We start from the raw sequence: 19,622 nt of genomic DNA on the forward strand, positions 1-19,622 counted from the left end.
TTCTAGCAATTTGGCCGAAACAGGACAGAAAATGTGGCCTTGAAATAAAGTTACAGTCAGAAGTCAATGGAGTGTTTTTAGGACAAAGGAGAAGACTGTTTTTTGAATCCCATGTAAAAGTGTCTGCAGTGGAGGGCAGTCATTAGGTTGAAGCATCTAATGAGTGGATGGGCCCCAATATACTGTATATATATATATATATATATATATATCTATATATAAGAGCGGACAGGGACTAAGTGAGAGCATCCCCCTCTGGACCCAGTTCCGTCTCATTAAACCCTTTTATAGCACATGACATATGCACAGGGAAGATTAATAAGCACCAATAAGATGTATATTTGGTGTAGAGCACTTTTGTACAAGGATCACAAGCAGATCATTGTATACAACATTAAAACATAGCGCAACTTTGTTATGGTTGTAAGTTAAAATATGGCGTGCTTTGATCCACATTATGGGTTCTCATTATTCCAGCATGTGGAATTGTTTATATGGTGAGAATAAGGTTGCGAAGGGAGGGTATATTAATGAACATTTTCTAAATTTACCAGTAAACTACCACACTTTTTGGTATCTTTTTTTTCTATTGGCCCCTTTGAGTACTTCAGACTATCACAGGTGTCTGGCCCCCTGTGGGGCTTTATCACATGTAAAATATATGAAATAATGAAATACAATTATACAGAAAAATGTGATAAAGCTGTAAAACATTAACCTACTTACAAATCATCAACTTAGTAAATACCATTGGTATTCAATATGAGGGTTTCAATATGAAATATCCTTTTATATATATATATATATTAAACTTTTTTAATTTTACTGTGTCAATATGTAAACTGGTGGCAGTTGTGAAAAAAGTCAATAGTTAGAGTTTCAGAGTTACTTGAAAACAATGCCATTGGTGGTGAATATATGTTTTTTAAAATAAATGATGCAATTTTCTTTGGAACAATATGGTCTATCTACTAGAAACTCATGGACAATATGGTCTATCTACTAGAAACTCATGGACAATATGGTCTATCTACTAGCAACTCATGGACAATATGGTCTATCTACTAGAAACTCATGGACAATATGGTCTATCTACTAGCAACTCATGGACAATATGGTCTATCTACTAGAAACTCATGGACAATATGGTCTATCTACTAGCAACTCATGGACAATATGGACACAGACATAATACATTAATACTATATTATTATTATTTTAAGTTATTGAAGTATTTGTTTTGATTTATATGGTAGATTAATTTTCTGTTAGCTACCAAAAATACAGAAGATTCCGTTAGCTTTGGTAAATGACCCTACGTGGGAAATAACAACCACACATTACCTATTTCCTAAATTATGAGACAATTCCATTCTTTCCACATGGTTCCTCCCATAAATCCACACAGTTACAAGAAACCAATCTAATCCATCAGAAAATAATGACTAGAAAATACCAATGTGACGATTTAATTTCTTCACAGTCAAGCCTCTTTAGAGTTTGCAAGTGCCAACATTGTACACGTTCATATCAACACTCTAGTCCATCTCTGAGCTTGTATCAACAAAAGTGCTTTGCGAGATTCACTTGACGAACATAAATACCATTAGAGTAGTCCCCAAACAACACTAGCCTCAACTCAACTTCACAGTAAATTAGCCACAATTAGCACAGCAGCGGACGTCAACGTGACCCTCCTGATCATGCCATTAAAGACCCACCCAATCACAACTTGCAAGTTTACTGGATAATTTCTCAAATCAATGATTTTGGTAAATTGCCAGATCAGGTGGATGTGGCCAATTAAAGGAAAGTGGGGGGACAACCTAGATTAGCGTTTAGCTTGGGGGCAATGGTGTTTAATTATGCAGTGCTAGCTACCGCTACTACACGGCAGTCAGGTTAAATACTTGGACCGCCCCCTGTAATCTAAGGGGTGAGGCTGGGGGAGGAGAGGGATTTTGTACACAGTTGATGATGACGACACATTGTCGACAATAGCGGCTGTTGGTGGAGGGGAGGGCTCAGTGCAGAATTACAAACAATGACACTCATTAGGGTAACGAGCGATTGCCCCTAAAAAAATTGACTTCAAAGTGTAAATAGGATAATTTTTGTCTTAAAGTCAATCTTGTACAAAATTGAGTTTTGTGAGACTTGCGGTCGTGAAAGCATTACAATGTAAATGAAGGTTGTGTTTGTTTCAATCCTGCCCACAGCTGGAGGCACACAAGTAATCATCAATTCGGAGTGCAGCTGCACGCGACACAATCGTAATGCCTGTGGTAAATTTGGGTGGATTTAGGATGTACCTATGGAGCTAGTTAGGGACCATTGTTAAATTACACAATGTGGAATAATATGTAAAAACCTCAAACTATAAATAGTATAAAATTTATATACAAATATTGAAAATCAAAATTACTGCTTTAGCGCATTCTAGTGTTAATGAGGTGTGCAACATATATGAGTAAATGAGACAATACTGTCTCAATTACATTGTGTAATTTATTGACGGTCCCTAACTAGCCCAGTAGTCAAACGAACTCCGCCACGGTTGAACACCAGCCGTCTGAAGTTAATTGGCGTAATAATGTAGATAATTCTTCCCACCTGCAAACACACATACGAGACACCCACATCAAACCACACCCCGAAACCAACTCACATTTGAATTCAGTCATGGCCGCCAGCATTTCTTAATTAACCAAATCTAAAATGAGGCCAAATCAGGAAGTGCAGTCACCCTTTTCTCATCTCATCCCCTCAGGAGATTTTCAATTCTGGCAAATAATTTAATATACTGTACCGTCAAACGCTAGAAAACAACTATATAGACTGTTCTCTCTGCTACCGCATGGTAAGCTGTACCGGAGCGCCAAGTCTCGGTCCAAGAGGCATCTAATCAGCTTCTACACCCAAGCCATAAGACTCTTGAGCATCTAATCAAATGGCTACCCAGACTATTTGCTCCCCCCCCTGCTCCTACCACTCTATGCTATTATCTATGTATAGTCACATTAATAACTCTACCTACATTCACTCTGCACCGGCACCCCCTATATATAGCCTCGCTATTGTTATTTTACTGCTGGTCTTTAATTATTGGTTACTTTTATTTCTTATATTTTGTAGGTATTTTTCTTCAAACTGCATTGTTGGCGAAGGGCAGGTAAGTGAGCATTTCACTGTAAGGTCTACACCTGTTGTATTCAGCATTTCACTGTAAGGTCTACAGATGTTGTATTCGACGCATGTGACAAATAAAATGTATTTATTTCCCTGCAGGTCCATGACTTGGTTCTTATGTTGTTAGTACACTACATTGTTCTGTATCAAAAGCTTATGGATATCAAACAAGTTGGTCATTTCAGCTGCTGCCCACTGGACCTTGAAATGAGAGAGTAAACAACATGAGTTGTTGATTGGTTCTCTGAGTATCAACTGCACATTGCCACTAGGGGTGAGCAAAGAGCTCCGGTACACTAGCGGTGATAATGTATAAGAAAGGGATGCACCTTGACAACAGTAGCAGACAGAGGACTGGACACTATGCAGACCCCTTGCATTCTGAATGGGATGGGACATTTTTTTTTACTCACAGTGAGAGTCGGCTATGCCCCCCCCCCCCCCCACACACACACACACACTTCCTACCCAGGCTTATTTGGCTACGTATAATTATCTTTGTGTGACAACACTAAGAAATGAAAATAAGATAAAGAGGTTAACATGAAAACAATATGGCGCATCCAGAGAGTGCACAGTGGGATTCCCACCTAATACCACCCTTCCCCGATGCCAGGTAGTGCCCCCATGTGCCCATAGCTTCCCTGATGCCAGGTAGTGCCCCCATGTGCCCCTAGCTTCCCCGATGCCAGGTAGTGCCCCCATGTGCCCCTAGCTTCCCCGATGCCAGGTAGTGCCCCCATGTGCCCCTAGCTTCCCTGATGCCAGGTAGTGCCCCTAGCTTCCCCGATGCCAGGTAGTGCCCCCATGTGCCCCTAGCTTCCCCGATGCCAGGTAGTGCCCCCATGTGCCCCTAGCTTCCCGATGCCATGTAGTGCCCCCATGTGCCCCTTTCTTCCCCGATGCCAGGTAGTGCCCCCATGTGCCCCTAGCTTCCCCGATGCCAGGTAGTGCCCCTAGCTTCCCCGATGCCAGGTAGTGCCCCTAGCTTCCCCGATGCCAGGTAGTGCCCCTAGCTTCCCCGATGCCAGGTAGTGCCCCCATGTGCCCCTAGCTTCCCCATTGCCAGGTAGTGCCCCCATGTGCCCCTAGCTTCCCCGATGCCAGGTAGTGCCCCCATGTGCCCCTAGCTTCCCCGATGCCATGTAGTGCCCCCATGTGCCCCTAGCTTCCCCGATGCCATGTAGTGCCCCCATGTGCCCCTACCTTCATCAGCCAGTCCGCACTTCCACGAAATTAAGCTTAAAACATCCATGGAGGGAAACTCTTAAAATCCAGCTAATGTAGCATGAAATGCAGAGGCCATGCTCTAGCGATCAGAGCTCTGAGCACGGACCTATTTTACACAGCGCTCAATCACTGTTCTGTAGGTTTCTATCCCCCCCCCCTTCACTGCCACCACCTCCAACATCTAGCTGGAGAGAACATTTAGTTGATCACTGGTTTGGGCTTTTATTAGTCTGACAGTAGAAGCCGTACAGAGGCATAGAGGCAGAGGCATGGGGGGAAACGGGAGAGCGGCAGAGAGAGAGAGAGAGAGGCAGAGAGAGAGAGGCAGAGAGAGAGAGGCAGAGAGAGAGAGGCAGAGAGAGAGAGAGGCAGAGAGAGAGAGGCAGAGCGAGAGAGGACGAGAGAGAGAGGACGAGAGAGAGAGGACGAGAGAGAGAGGATGAGAGAGAGAGGACGAGAGAGAGAGGACAAGAGAGAGAGGCAGAGAGAGAGAGGCAGAGCGAGAGCGGCAGAGCGAGAGAGGACGAGAGAGAGAGGACGAGAGAGAGAGGACAAGAGAGAGAGGACAAGAGAGAGAGGCAGAGAGAGAGAGGCAGAGAGAGAGAGGACGAGAGAGTGAGGACGAGAGAGTGTGGACGAGAGAGTGAGGACGAGAGAGTGAGGCAGTGAGAGGACGAGAGAGAGAGGATGAGAGAGAGGACAAGAGAGGCAGAGAGAGAGAGGCAGAGAGAGAGGCAGAGAGAGAGGCAGAGAGAGAGAGGCAGAGAGAGAGAGGCAGAGAGAGTGAGGACGAGAGAGTGAGGACGAGAGAGTGAGGACAAGAGAGAGAGGCAGAGAGAGAGGCAGAGAGAGAGAGGCAGAGAGAGAGAGGATGAGAGAGTGAGGCAGAAAGAGTGAGGATGAGAGAGTGAGGAAGAGTCTGCTACTAGAGCGATCAGTGGGTCCCAGAGTGATGGGAGTCTGGGGAAGGAAGAGACAGAGAGAGAGAAAAGAGAGAGAACATAGAGAGAGAGAGGGATGCTATCCAGACTGCTGTTGCTGTATTACGTAGTATATCTCAGACTGGGAACTACAAATGCCTGCTTTTGATAAGGTAAACACCCTTATTGGTATGTCGTTACAATAACAGACAGACAAGCTCTGTCTCTTGACTGGATACTTTAAGTAAATTGTCTTCATGTTCTTTATCCTTTATTCCATTATCAGCGTGAAATGGTTATTGCACTTAATGCCATAAAATTGTCGATACAGTATGTCTGTCTAACATTGTTTTGTATTGAAGTTTCATTCGCCGTGTAAAAGACAACTGAATGAAGCGAGAAATCAGAGTTCCGGACTAGCGTCAGCTGTTCCTGTCCCCCCCACCCCCATCCCCCATAAACACACACACACACCAGACAACACAGGGCTCTGTCTCTGATCAAAGGCGGACCACGGGGTCCCCAGCATAGTGAGAGCAAACGATTTGAGGCATATGTCAAGTTCTTGTGGATTCAAAACAAAGCTCTGTCAGGATGGTGAGCCAGGCAGTGTGCAGACGGTACAGTGGGATCCTCAAGTCCAAGACCAAACCCATCCCTTCCAATCGCTCCCCACAGACTGCAGACTTGTGTTCCCTTGTGAAAGGCTGCAGTGGATTTGCCTGGGAGACATAGAGAGCTAGAGAGGGCTATGGCATCCAGGAGACTGAGTCCATTCACATTACCCGCAGTGGGAGATGGAGGCAACGAAAGGGAAGGATAGAGGGAGGGAGCCCTTCTCTTCTCTCTGGAGTTAAGCTGGAGCGATGCACAGAGAGAGAGAGAAAGAGAGAGTGAGATATATATATATAGAGAGAGAGAGAGAGTGAAAGAGAGAGAGAGAAAATGATAGAGTGAAAGAGAAAGAGACGTACAACATAAAACACCAAATAATGCAGAGCAGAAATAGGCCGTGACCCGCTAATGTTCAAAATCCAGAAAAGAGACATTAAATTCAACAACCACCTAAAAGGAAGCGATTCCCAAACCTTCCATTACAAAGCCATCACCTCAGGGAGATGAACCTGGAGAAGTCCCCTAAGCAAACTGGTCCTGGGGCTCTGTTCACAAACACAAACAGACCCTCCACAAAGCCTTAAGACAGCAACACAATTAGACTCAACCAAATCATGAGAAAATAAAACGATAATTACTTGACACATTGGAAGGAATTAACAAAAACACAGAGCAAACAAGAATGCTATTTGGCCCTAAACAGAGAGCACACAGTGGCAGAATACCTGACCAATGTGACTGACCTAAACTTAAGGAAAGCTTTGACTACAAAGGGAAGCTCAGTCGCGACTCCGAAAAAGAGGGAAACGAGGCGGTCTTCTGGTCAGACTACGGAGACGGGCACATCGTGCCCCACTTCCTAGCATTCTTCTTGCCAATGTCCAGTCTCTTGACAACAAGGTTGATGAAATCCGAGCAAGGGTAGCATTCCAGAGGGACATCAGAGACTGTAACGTTCTGTGCTTCACGGAAACATGGCTCACTGGAGAGACGCTATCCGAAGCGGTGCAGCCAACTAGTTTCTCCACGCATCGCACCGACAGAAACAAACACCTTTCTGGTAAGAAGAGGGGTGGGGGTGTATGCCTTATGGCCAACGAGGCATAGTGCGATGAAAGAAACATACAGGAACTCAAATCCTTCTGTTCACCTGATTTAGAATTCCTCACAATCAAATGTAGACCGCATTATCTACCAAGAGAATCCTCTTCGATTATAATCACAGCCGTATATATCCCCCCCAAGCAGACACATCGATGGCTCTGAACGAACTTTATTTAACTCTTTGCAAACTGGAAACCATTTATCCGGAGGCTGCATTCATTGTTGCTGGGGATTTTAACAAGGCTAATCTGAAAACAAGACTCCCTAAATTTTATCAGCATATCGATTGCGCAACCAGGGGTGGAAAAACCTTGGATCACTGTTGCTCTAACTTCCGCGACGCATATAAGGCCCTGCCCCGCCCCCCTTTCGGAAAAGCTGACCACGACTCCATTTTGCTGATACCTGCCTACAGACAAAAACTTTAAAAAGAAGCTCCCACGCTGAGGTCTGTCCAACGCTGGTCCGACCAAGCTGACTCTACACTCCAAGACTGCTTCCATCACGTGGACTGGGACATGTTTCGTATTGCGTCAGATAACAACATTGACGAATACGCTGATTCAGTGTGCGAGTTCATTAGAACGTGCGTTGAAGATGTCGTTCCCATAGCAACGATTAAAACATTCCCTAACCAGAAACCGTGGATTGATGGCAGCATTCGCGTGAAACTGAAAGCGCGAACCACTGCTTTCAATCAGGGCAAGGTGTCTGGTAACATGACTGAATACAAACAGTGCAGCTATTCCCTCCGTAAGGCTATCAAACAAGCTAAGCGTCAGTACAGAGACAAAGTAGAATCTCAATTCAACGACTCAGACACAAGAGGCATGTGGCAGGGTCTACAGTCAATCACGGACTACAGGAAGAAATCCAGCCCAGTCACGGACCAGGATGTCTTGCTCCCAAGCAGACTAAATAACTTTTTTGCCCGCTTTGAGGACAGTACAGTGCCACTGACACGGCCTGCAACAGAAACATGCGGTCTCTCCTTCACTGCAGCCGAGGTGAGTAAAACATTTAAACGTGTTAACCCTCGCAAGGCTGCAGGCCCAGACGGCATCCCCAGCCGCGCCCTCAGAGCATGCGCAGACCAGCTGGCTGGTGTGTTTACGGACATATTCAATCAATCCCTATACCAGTCTGCTGTTCCCACATGCTTCAAGAGGGCCACCATTGTTCCTGTTCCCAAGAAAGCTAAGGTAACTGAGCTAAACGACTACCGCCCGTAGCACTCACTTCCGTCATCATGAAGTGCTTTGAGAGACTAGTCAAGGACCATATCACCTCCACCCTACCTGACACCCTAGACCCACTCCAATTTGCTTACCGCCCAAATAGGTCCACAGACGATGCAATCTCAACCACACTGCACACTGCCCTAACCCATCTGGACAAGAGGAATACCTATGTGAGAATGCTGTTCATCGACTACAGCTCGGCATTCAACACCATAGTACCCTCCAAGCTCGTCATCAAGCTCGAGACCCTGGGTCTCGACCCCGCCCTGTGCAACTGGGTACTGGACTTCCTGACGGGCCGCCCCCAGGTGGTGAGGGTAGGTAACAACATCTCCTCCCCGCTGATCCTCAACACTGGGGCCCCACAAGGGTGCGTTCTGAGCCCTCTCCTGTACTCCCTGTTCACCCACGACTGCGTGGCCACGCACGCCTCCAACTCAATCATCAAGTTTGCGGACGACACAACAGTGGTAGGCTTGATTACCAACAACGACGAGACGGCCTACAGGGAGGAGGTGAGGGCCCTCGGAGTGTGGTGTCAGGAAAATAACCTCACACTCAACGTCAACAAAACTAAGGAGATGATTGTGGACTTCAGGAAACAGCAGAGGGAACACCCTCCTATCCACATCGATGGAACAGTAGTGGAGAGAGTAGCAAGTTTTAAGTTCCTCGGCATACACATTACAGACAAACTGAATTGGTCCACTCACACAGACAGCATCGTGAAGAAGGCGCAGCAGCGCCTTTTCAACCTCAGGAGGCTGAAGAAATTCGGCTTGTCACCAAAAGCACTCACAAACTTCTACAGATGCACAATCGAGAGCATCCTGGCGGGCTGTATCACCGCTTGGTACGGCAACTGCTCCGCCCTCAACCGTAAGGCTCTCCAGAGGGTAGTGAGGTCTGCACAACGCATCACCGGGGGCAAACTACCTGCCCTCCAGGACACCTACACCACCCCATGTTACAGGAAGGCCATAAAGATCATCAAGGACATCAACCACCCGAGCCACTGCCTGTTCACCCCGCTATCATCCAGAAGGCGAGGTCAGTACAGGTGCATCAAAGCTGGGACCGAGAGACTGAAAAACAGCTTCTATCTCAAGGCCATCAGACTGTTAAACAGCCACCACTAACATTGAGTGGCTGCTGCCAACACACTGACACTGACTCAACTCCAGCCACTTTAATAATGGGAATTGATGGGAAATGATGTAAATATATCACTAGCCACTTTAAACAATGCTACCTTATATAATGTTACTTAACCCTACATTATTCATTTCATATGCATACGTATATACTGTACTCTATATCATCGACTGCATCCTTATGTAATACATGTATCACTAGCCACTTTAACTATGCCACTTTGTTTACATACTCATCTCATATGTATATACTGTACTCGATACCATCTACTGTGTCTTGCCTATGCTGCTCTGTACCATCACTCATTCATATATCCTTATGTACATATTCTTTATCCCCTTACACTGTGTATAAGACAGTAGTTTAGGAATTGTTAGTTAGATTACTTGTTGGTTATTACTGCATTGTCGGAACTAGAAGCACAAGCATTTCGCTACACTCGCATTAACATCTGCTAACCATGTGTATGTGACAAATAAAATTTGATTTGATTTGATTTGAGCTGCCCAGTGACACGAGTCTACCAGATGAGCTAAATCACTTCTATGCTTGCTTCGAGGCAAGCAACACTGAGGCATGCATGAGAGCATCAGCTGTTCCGGACGACTGTGTGATCCCGCTCCCCATAGCCGACGTGATTAAGAGCTTTAAACAGGTCAACATTCACAAGGCTGCAGGGCCAGATGGATTACCAGGACGTGTGCTCCCTATATGTGCTGACAAAACTGGCAGGTGTCTTCACTGACATTTTCAACATGTCCCTGATTGAGTATGTAATACCAACATGTTTCAAGCAGACCACCATAGTCCCTGTGCCCAAGAACACTTATGCAACCTGCCTAAATGACTACAGACCCGTATCACTCACGTGGGTAGCAATGAAGTGCTTTGAAAGGCTGGTAATGGCTCACCATTAACACCATTATCCCAGAAACCCTAGACCCACTCCAATTTGCATACCGCCCAAACAGATCCACAGATGATGCAATCTCTATTGCGCTCCACACTGCCCTTTCCCACCTGGACAAAAGGAACACATACGTGAGAATGCTATTCATTGACTATAGCTCAGCGTTCAACACCATAGTACCCTCAAAGCTCATCACTAAGCTAAGGATCCTGGGACTAAACACATCCCTCTGCAACTGGATCCTGGACTTCCTGACGGGCCGCCCCCAGGTGGTGAGGGTAGGTAGCAACACATCTGCCACGCTGATTCTCAACACTGGAGCCCCTCGGGTGCGTGCTCAGTCCCCTCCTTTTTTCCCTGTTCACCCACGACTGTGTGGCCAAGCACTACTCCAACACCATCATTCAGTTGGCAGACGACACAACAGTCGTAGGCCTGATCACCGACAACGACAAGACAACCTATAGGGAGTTGGTCAGAGACCTGGCTGGGTGGTGCCAGAATAACAACCTATTCCTCAACGTGACCAAGACTAAGGAGATGATCGTGGACTACAAGAAAAGGAGGACAGAGCACGCCCCCATTCTCATCGACGAGGCTGTAGTGGAGCAGGTTGAGAGCTTCAAGTTCCTTGGTGTCCACATCACCAACAAACTAGAATAACACCAGGCGGTGTCAGAGGAAGGCCCTAAATATTGTGAAAGACCCCACCCACAACAGTCATAGACTGTTCTCTCTACTACCGCATGGCAAGCGGTACCGGAGTGCCAAGTCTAGGACCTAAAGGCTTCTCAACAATTTTTACCCCCAAGCCATAAGACTCCTGAACAGGTAATCAAATGGCTGCCAGTACTATTTGCATTGTGTGCCCCCCCAACCCCTCTTTTACACGGCTGCTACTCTCTGTTTATCATATATGCATAGTCATTTTAACTATACATTCATGTACATACTACCTCAATTAGCCCGAATAACTGGTGCACCCGCCCGCACATTGGCTACCCAGACTAACTGCATTGTGTCCCGCCACCCACCACCCGCCAACCCCTCTTTTACGCTACTGATACTCTTTGTTTATCATATATGCATAGTCACTTTAACCATACTTACAAGTACATGTGCCTGTATATAGCCTCGCTCCTGTCATAGCCTCGCTACTGTATATAGCCTCGCTACTGTATATAGCCTCAATACTGTATATAGCCTCTCTACTGTATATAGCCGTCTCCTGTTATAGCCTCTCTACTGTATATAGCCTCTCTACTGTGTATAGCCTCTCTACTGTATATAGCCTGTCTCCTGTTATAGCCTCGCTACTGTATATAGCCTGTGTACTGTATATAGCCTGTCTCCTGTTATAGCCTCTCTACTGTATATAGCCTCGTTCCTGTTATAGCCTCTCTACTGTGTATAGCCTCTCTACTGTATATAGCCTGTCTCCTGTTATAGCCTCGTTCCTGTTATAGCCTCTCTAATGTATATAGCCTCTCTATTGTATATAGCCTGTCTCCTGTTATAGCCTCTCTACTGTATATAGCCTATCTACTGTATATAGCCTCTCTACTGTATATAGCCTCTCTACTGTAAATAGCCTCTCTACTGTAAATAGCCTCTCTACTGTATATAGCCTCTCTACTGTAAATAGCCTGTCTACTGTAAATAGCCTCTCTACTGTAAATAGCCTGTCTACTGTATATAGCCTGTCTACTGTATATAGCCTCTCTACTGTACATAGCCTCTCTACTGTATATAGCCTCTCTACTGTATATAGCCTCTCTACTGTTATAGCCTCTCTACTGTTATAGCCTCTCTACTGTATATAGCCTCTCTACTGTATATAGCCTCTCTACTGTTATAGCATGTGTACTGTATATAGCCTCTCTACTGTATATAGCCTCTCTACTGTAAATAGACTCTCTACTGTAAATAGCCTGTCTACTGTATATAGCCTCTCTACTGTAAATAGCCTGTCTACTGTATATAGCCTCTCTACTGTATATAGCCTGTCTCCTGTTATAGCATCTCTACTGTATATAGCCTCTCTAAAGTTATAGCCTGTCTACTGTTATAGCCTATCTACTGTTATAGCCTGTGTACTGTATATAGCCTCTCTACTGTTATAGCCTGTGTACTGTATATAGCCTCTCTACTGTATATAGCCTCTCTACTGTATATAGCCTCTCTACTGTAAATAGCCTCTCTACTGTAAATAGCCTCTCTACTGTATATATCTTCTCTACTGTTATAGCCTGTCTACTGTTATAGCCTTTCTACTGTTATAGCCTGTGTACTGTATATAGCATCTCTCTACTGTTATAGCCTGTGTACTGTATATAGCCTCTCTAATGTATATAGCCTCTCTACTGTATATAGCCTCTCTACTGTTATAGCCTCTCTACTGTATATAGCCTCTCTACTGTTATAGGCTGTCTACTGTATATAGCCTCTCTACTGTTATAGCCTGTGTACTGTATATAGCCTGTCTCCTGTTATAGCCTCTCTACTGTATATAGCATGTCTCCTGTTATAGCCTCTCTACTGTATATAGCCTCTCTACTGTATATAGCCTCTCTACTGTAATTAGCCTCTCTACTGTATATAGCCTCTCTACTGTATATAGCCTCTCTACTGTATATAGCCTCTCTACTGTAAATAGCCTCTCTACTGTAAATAGCCTCTCTACTGTATATAGCCTCTCTACTGTTATAGCCTCTCTACTGTATATAGCCTCGCTCCTGTAAATAGCTTCTCTACTCTAAATAGCCTGTCTACTGTATATAGCCTCTCTACTGTATATAGCCTCTCTACTGTATATAGCCTCTCTACTGTATATAGCCTGTCTACTGTATATAGCCTGTCTACTGTATATAGCCTCTCTACTGTAAATAGCCTCTCTACTGTAAATAGCCTGTCTACTGTATATAGCCTCTCTACTGTATATAGCCTCTCTACTGTAAATAGCCTCTCTACTGTATATAGCCTCTCTACTGTATATAGCCTCTCTACTGTTATAGCCTCTCTACTGTATATAGCCTCGCTCCTGTAAATAGCCTCTCTACTCTAAATAGCCTGTCTACTGTATATAGCCTGTCTACTGTATATAGCCTCTCTACTGTAAATAGCCTGTCTACTGTATATAGCCTCTCTACTGTATATAGCCTCTCTACTGTAAATAGCCTCTCTACTGTATATAGCCTCTCTACTGTATATAGCCTCTCTACTGTAAATAGCCTCTCTACTGTATATAGCCTCTCTACTGTAAATAGCCTGTCTACTGTAAATAGCCTGTCTACTGTAAATAGCCTGTCTACTGTATATAGCCTCTCTACTGTATATAGCCTCTCTACTGTATATAGCCTCTCTACCGTATATAGCCTCTCTACCGTATATAGCCTCTCTACCGTATATAGCCTCTCTACTGTAAATAGCCTCTCTACTCTAAATAGCCTGTCTACTGTATATAGCCTCTCTACTGTATATAGCCTCTCTACTGTATATAGCCTCTCTACTGTATATAGCCTGTCTACTGTGTATAGCCTCTCTTCTGTAAATAGCTTCTCTTCTGTAAATAGCCTGTCTACTGTATATAGCCTCTCTACTGTAAATAGCCTGTCTACTGTAAATAGCCTCTCTACTGTAAATAGCCTGTCTACTGTATATAGCCTCTCTACTGTATATAGCCTCTCTACTGTAAATAGCCTGTCTACTGTATATAGCCTCTCTACTGTAAATAGCCTCTCTACTGTAAATAGCCTGTCTACTGTATATAGCCTCTCTACTGTATATAGCCTCTCTACTGTAAATAGCCTCTCTACTGTATATAGCCTCTCTACTGTATATAGCCTCTCTACTGTATATAGCCTCTCTACTGTAAATAGCCTCTCTACTGTATATAGCCTCTCTACTGTATATAGCCTGTCTACTGTAAATAGCCTCTCTACTGTAAATAGCCTGTCTACTGTATATAGCCTATCCACTGTATATAGCCTCTCTACTGTATATAGCCTCTCTACTGTATATAGCCTCTCTACTGTATATAGCCTCTCTACTGTATATAGCCTCTCTACCGTATATAGCCTCTCTACTGTAAATAGCCTCTCTACTCTAAATAGCCTGTCTACTGTATATAGCCTCTCTACTGTATATAGCCTCTCTACTGTATATAGCCTGTCTACTGTATATAGCCTCTCTTCTGTAAATAGCTTCTCTTCTGTAAATAGCCTGTCTACTGTATATAGCCTCTCTACTGTAAATAGCCTGTCTACTGTATATAGCCTCTCTACTGTAAATAGCCTGTCTACTGTATATAGCCTCTCTACTGTAAATAGCCTCTCTACTGTATATAGCCTCTCTACTGTAAATAGCCTCTCTACTGTAAATAGCCTGTCTACTGTATATAGCCTCTCTACTGTAAATAGCCTCTCTACTGTATATAGCCTGTCTACTGTATATAGCCTGTCTACTGTATATAGCCTCTCTACTGTATATAGCCTCTCTACTGTAAATAGCCTCTCTACTGTATATAGCCTCTCTACTGTATATAGCCTCTCTACTGTAAGTAGCCTCTCTACTGTATGTAGCCTCTCTACTGTATGTAGCCTCTCTACTGTATATAGCCTCTCTACTGTATATAGCCTCTCTACTGTAAATAGCCTCTCTACTGTAAATAGCCTGTCTACTGTATATAGCCTCTCTACTGTAAATAGCCTCTCTACTGTAAATAGCCTGTCTACTGTATATAGCCTATCTACTGTATATAGCCTCTCTACTGTATATAGCCTCTCTACCGTATATAGCCTCTCTACCGTATATAGCCTCTCTACCGTATATAGCCTCTCTACCGTAAATAGCCTCTCTACTCTAAATAGCCTGTCTACTGTATATAGCCTCTCTACTGTATATAGCCTCTCTACTGTATATAGCCTGTCTACTGTATATAGCCTCTCTTCTGTAAATAGCTTCTCTTCTGTAAATAGCCTGTCTACTGTATATAGCCTCTCTACTGTAAATAGCCTGTCTACTGTATATAGCCTCTCTACTGTAAATAGCCTGTACTGTATATAGCCTCTCTACTGTAAATAGCCTCTCTACTGTATATAGCCTCTCTACTGTAAATAGCCTCTCTACTGTATTTAGCCTGTCTACTGTATATAGCCTCTCTACTGTAAATAGCCTGTCTACTGTATATAGCCTGTCTACTGTATATAGCCTGTCTACTGTATATAGCCTCTCTACTGTATATAGCCTCTCTACTGTAAATAGCCTCTCTACTGTATATAGCCTCTCTACTGTATATAGCCTCTCTACTGTAAGTAGCCTCTCTACTGTATGTAGCCTCTCTACTGTATATAGCCTCTCTACTGTATATAGCCTCTCTACTGTAAATAGCCTCTCTACTGTAAATAGCCTGTCTACTGTATATAGCCTCTCTACTGTAAATAGCCTCTCTACTGTATATAGCCTGTCTACTGTATATAGCCTCTCTACTGTAAATAGCCTCTCTACTGTATATAGCCTATCTACTGTATATAGCCTCTCTACTGTAAATAGCCTCTCTACTGTATATAGCCTCTCTACTGTAAATAGCCTCTCTACTGTATATAGCCTCTCTACTGTATATAGCCTCTCTACTGTAAATAGCCTCTCTACTGTAAATAGCCTGTCTACTGTAAATAGCCTCTCTACTGTAAATAGCCTGTCTACTGTATATAGCCTCTCTACTGTAAATAGCCTGTCTACTGTATATAGCCTCTCTACTGTATATAGCCTCTCTACTGTATATAGCCTCTCTACTGTAAATAGCCTCTCTACTGTATATAGCCTGTCTACCGTATATAGCCTCTCTACCGTATATAGCCCCTCTACCGTATATAGCCTCTCTACCGTATATAGCCTCTCTACCGTATATAGCCTCTCTACCGTATATAGCCTCTCTACCGTATATAGCCTCTCTACCGTATATAGCCTCTCTACCGTATATAGCCTCTCTACTGTATATAGCCTCTCTACTGTATATAGCCTCTCTACTGTAAATAGCCTGTCTACTGTATATAGCCTCTCTACCGTATATAGCCTCTCTACCGTATATAGCCTCTCTACCGTATATAGCCTCTCTACCGTATATAGCCTCTCTTCTGTAAATAGCCTCTCTACTGTATATGGCCTCTCTACTGTATATGGCCTCTCTACTGTATATGGCCTCTCTACTGTATATGGCCTCTCTACTGTATATGGCCTCTCTACTGTATATAGCCTCTCTACTGTATATAGCCTCTCTACTGTATATAGCCTCTCTACTGTAATTAGCCTCTCTACTGTATATAGCCTCTCTACTGTATATAGCCTCTCTACTGTATATAGCCTCTCTACTGTATATAGCCTCTCTACTGTATGTAGCCTCTCTACTGTATATAGCCTCTCTACTGTATATAGCCTCTCTACTGTATATAACCTCTCTACTGTATATAGCCTCTCTACTGTATATAGCCTCTCTACTGTATATAGCCTCTCTACTGTATATAGCCTCTCTACTGTATATAGTCCTCGCTCCTGTTATTTTTCACTGTATTTTTTACTGTTTTTTTGTCTCTTTACCTATCTATTGTTCACCGAATACCTTTTTTTTAACTTAAAAATTGCACTGTTGGTTAGAGCCTGTAAGAAAGCATTTCACTGTAAGGTATTTGGCGCACCTGACAAATTAACTTTGATTTGATTTGACTATGTACAGACTCAGTGAGCAGAGCCTTGTCATTGAGAAAGGCTGCCGTAGGCAGACCTGGCTCTCAAGAGAAGACAGGCTTTGTGGACACTGCCCACAAAATGAGGTAGAAACTGAGCTGCACTTCCTAACCTCCTGCTAAATGTGTGACCATATTAGAGACAAATATTTCCCTCAGATTACACAGATCCACAAAGAATTTGAAAACAACCCCGATATAGATAGATATAGATAAACTCCCATATCTACTGGGTAAAATACCACAGTGTGCCATCACAGCAGCAAGATTTGTGACATGTTGCCACAAGATAGGGCAACCAGTGAAGAACAAACACCATTGTAAATACAACCCATATTTATGCTTATTTATTTTCCCTTTTGTACTTTAACGATTTTTACATCGTTACAACTCTGTACATATACATAATATGACATTTGTAATGTCTTTATTCTTTTGGAATTTCTATGAGTGTAATTTTTACTGTTAATGTTTATTGTTTAATTCACTTTTACATATTATCTACTTCACTTGCTTTAGCAATGTTAACATATGTCTCCCATGCCAATAAAGCCCCTTGAATTGAGAGACAGAGATAGAGAGAGAGACAGAGATAGAGAGAGAGACAGAGAGAGAGAGATACAGAGAGAGAGACGGAGAGAGAGACGGAGAGAGAGAGAGAGTACTAAACATATGTCCACAGAGGAGGTGGATAGAGCACACTTGTATTGTGTGTTCATGTACTACAGCCCGTGCACGTAGAAACACAAGCACGTAGAAACGCGTAGATGGATTATTTTCCTTTTATCTTCCACTAAACACAGTGATATAGTTAGACAACCCCAGAGACTCCAGCCAGTGTTATTAATAATCAAAGTGCATTAAAAGTGTGAACGAGAAAGTAACAACGTAAAGAGAATATATTGTATGTGATGAGTAAAGGAATGAACTGATGATATACACACTGTGTGGTTGAAATCAAGTGAGAGCCTGTTTCATTTATCCTCTGGTAGAGGTTGGTTGGTTGGTTGGTTTTAAATATAATATAAATGGTCATATAAATGGTAGAAAAAGAAAATATACAACAACAAAAAATGACTTAAACAGTGCTTTAAAGTATTTTTTTACTTAAGAGTACTTCACACATCTGAGTATGATGTAATATCTCATTAATTCCCCCACATTTCCAGCCTGTCTTTGTGAAAAAAGGAAATGGCCCAAAAATATTTTTTCTAGTTTATTCCAGGGAAGTGTTGTACTCTGGGGTTTCCTTTGTAGCTTAATAACCACAATAATTATAGTAGTACATTGCTGTGTATTACACCAGGGATATTAACCTACATTTATTTCCCATATAAATAAATGTTGGTGTATCTGTCCCCCCCCCCAGTATCCAGTGTGTAAATGTTCCCTGATTGGATGCAGACCGGGAGAAACACTGTGGTTGTGTTGTTGAGGCGCTGGTTGTACAATGGAGAGGACTTGGAAATGCTAATGAGTCCATGAGTAATGATGATCAACTTTATTTTGTTCTACCAATGAGTGCACATTACTTAATGATGTTCGATGGCGGTCGTGAGTGTTACAGACAATAAATATATTACACCAATGCATCTTAAATGGGCATCCCTAAGGAAATCCATTTGAATTGTAAATTGTGTTTGCCGACCTCATTTTTCATATGCAAGAGCCATGCGGTGAGGCGAATTCCAAACAACTGTGTACTCAATGTGCAGTGTTTTCCATTTTCACATCTTTATGCTCTCGACTTTGGTATGGATTTATTTATATCAAATGGTGCAGCGTTTACTGTAGTCAGGCATGGACTGAGACCAGAATGACACAGTCTACCCTATCCATTCAACAGAGGGTTCTACCTGGAACCAAAAAGGGTTCTCCTACAGGGAGGACATTCAAAGAAAACATTTTGGAACCATTTTCTCATAATCTCTTAAACAGGTTGATGATCAATTAACCCTGGAAATGACTGAGGCTCAATAACATGTCTGCCAGTGAGCTTTCAGCACCTGACATTGAAGTGGCAGGTTGGTGGCCTCCCCAGGGACAGGTTGGTGGCCTCCCCAGGGGCAGGTTGGTGGCCTCCCCAGGGGCAGGTTGGTGGGCTCGCCAGGGACAGGTTGGTGGCCTCCCCAGGGACAGGTTGGTGGGCTCCCCAGGGGCAGGTTGGTTGCCTCCCCAGGGACAGGTTGGTGGCCTCCCCAGGGGCAGGTTGGTGCGCTCCCCAGGGGCAGGTTGGTGCGCTCCCCAGGGGCAGGTTGGTGCGCTCCCCAGGGACAGGTTGGTGGGCTCCCCAGGGGCAGGTTGGTGGGCTCCCCAGGGGCAGGTTGGTGGGCTCCCCAGGGACAAGTTGGTGGGCTCCCCAGGGGCAGGTTGGTGGGCTCCCCAAGGGCAGGTTGGTGGGCTCCCCAGGGACAGGTTGGTGGGCTCCCCAGGGGCAGGTTGGTGGGCTCCCCAGGGGCAGGTTGGTGGGCTCCCCAGGGACAGGTTGGTGGGCTCCCCAGGGACAGGTTGGTGGGCT

Source organism: Oncorhynchus masou, chromosome 30 (genome assembly GCF_036934945.1).
Source record: "Oncorhynchus masou masou isolate Uvic2021 chromosome 30, UVic_Omas_1.1, whole genome shotgun sequence".
In the NCBI taxonomy this organism is placed as follows: Eukaryota; Metazoa; Chordata; class Actinopteri; order Salmoniformes; family Salmonidae; genus Oncorhynchus; species Oncorhynchus masou.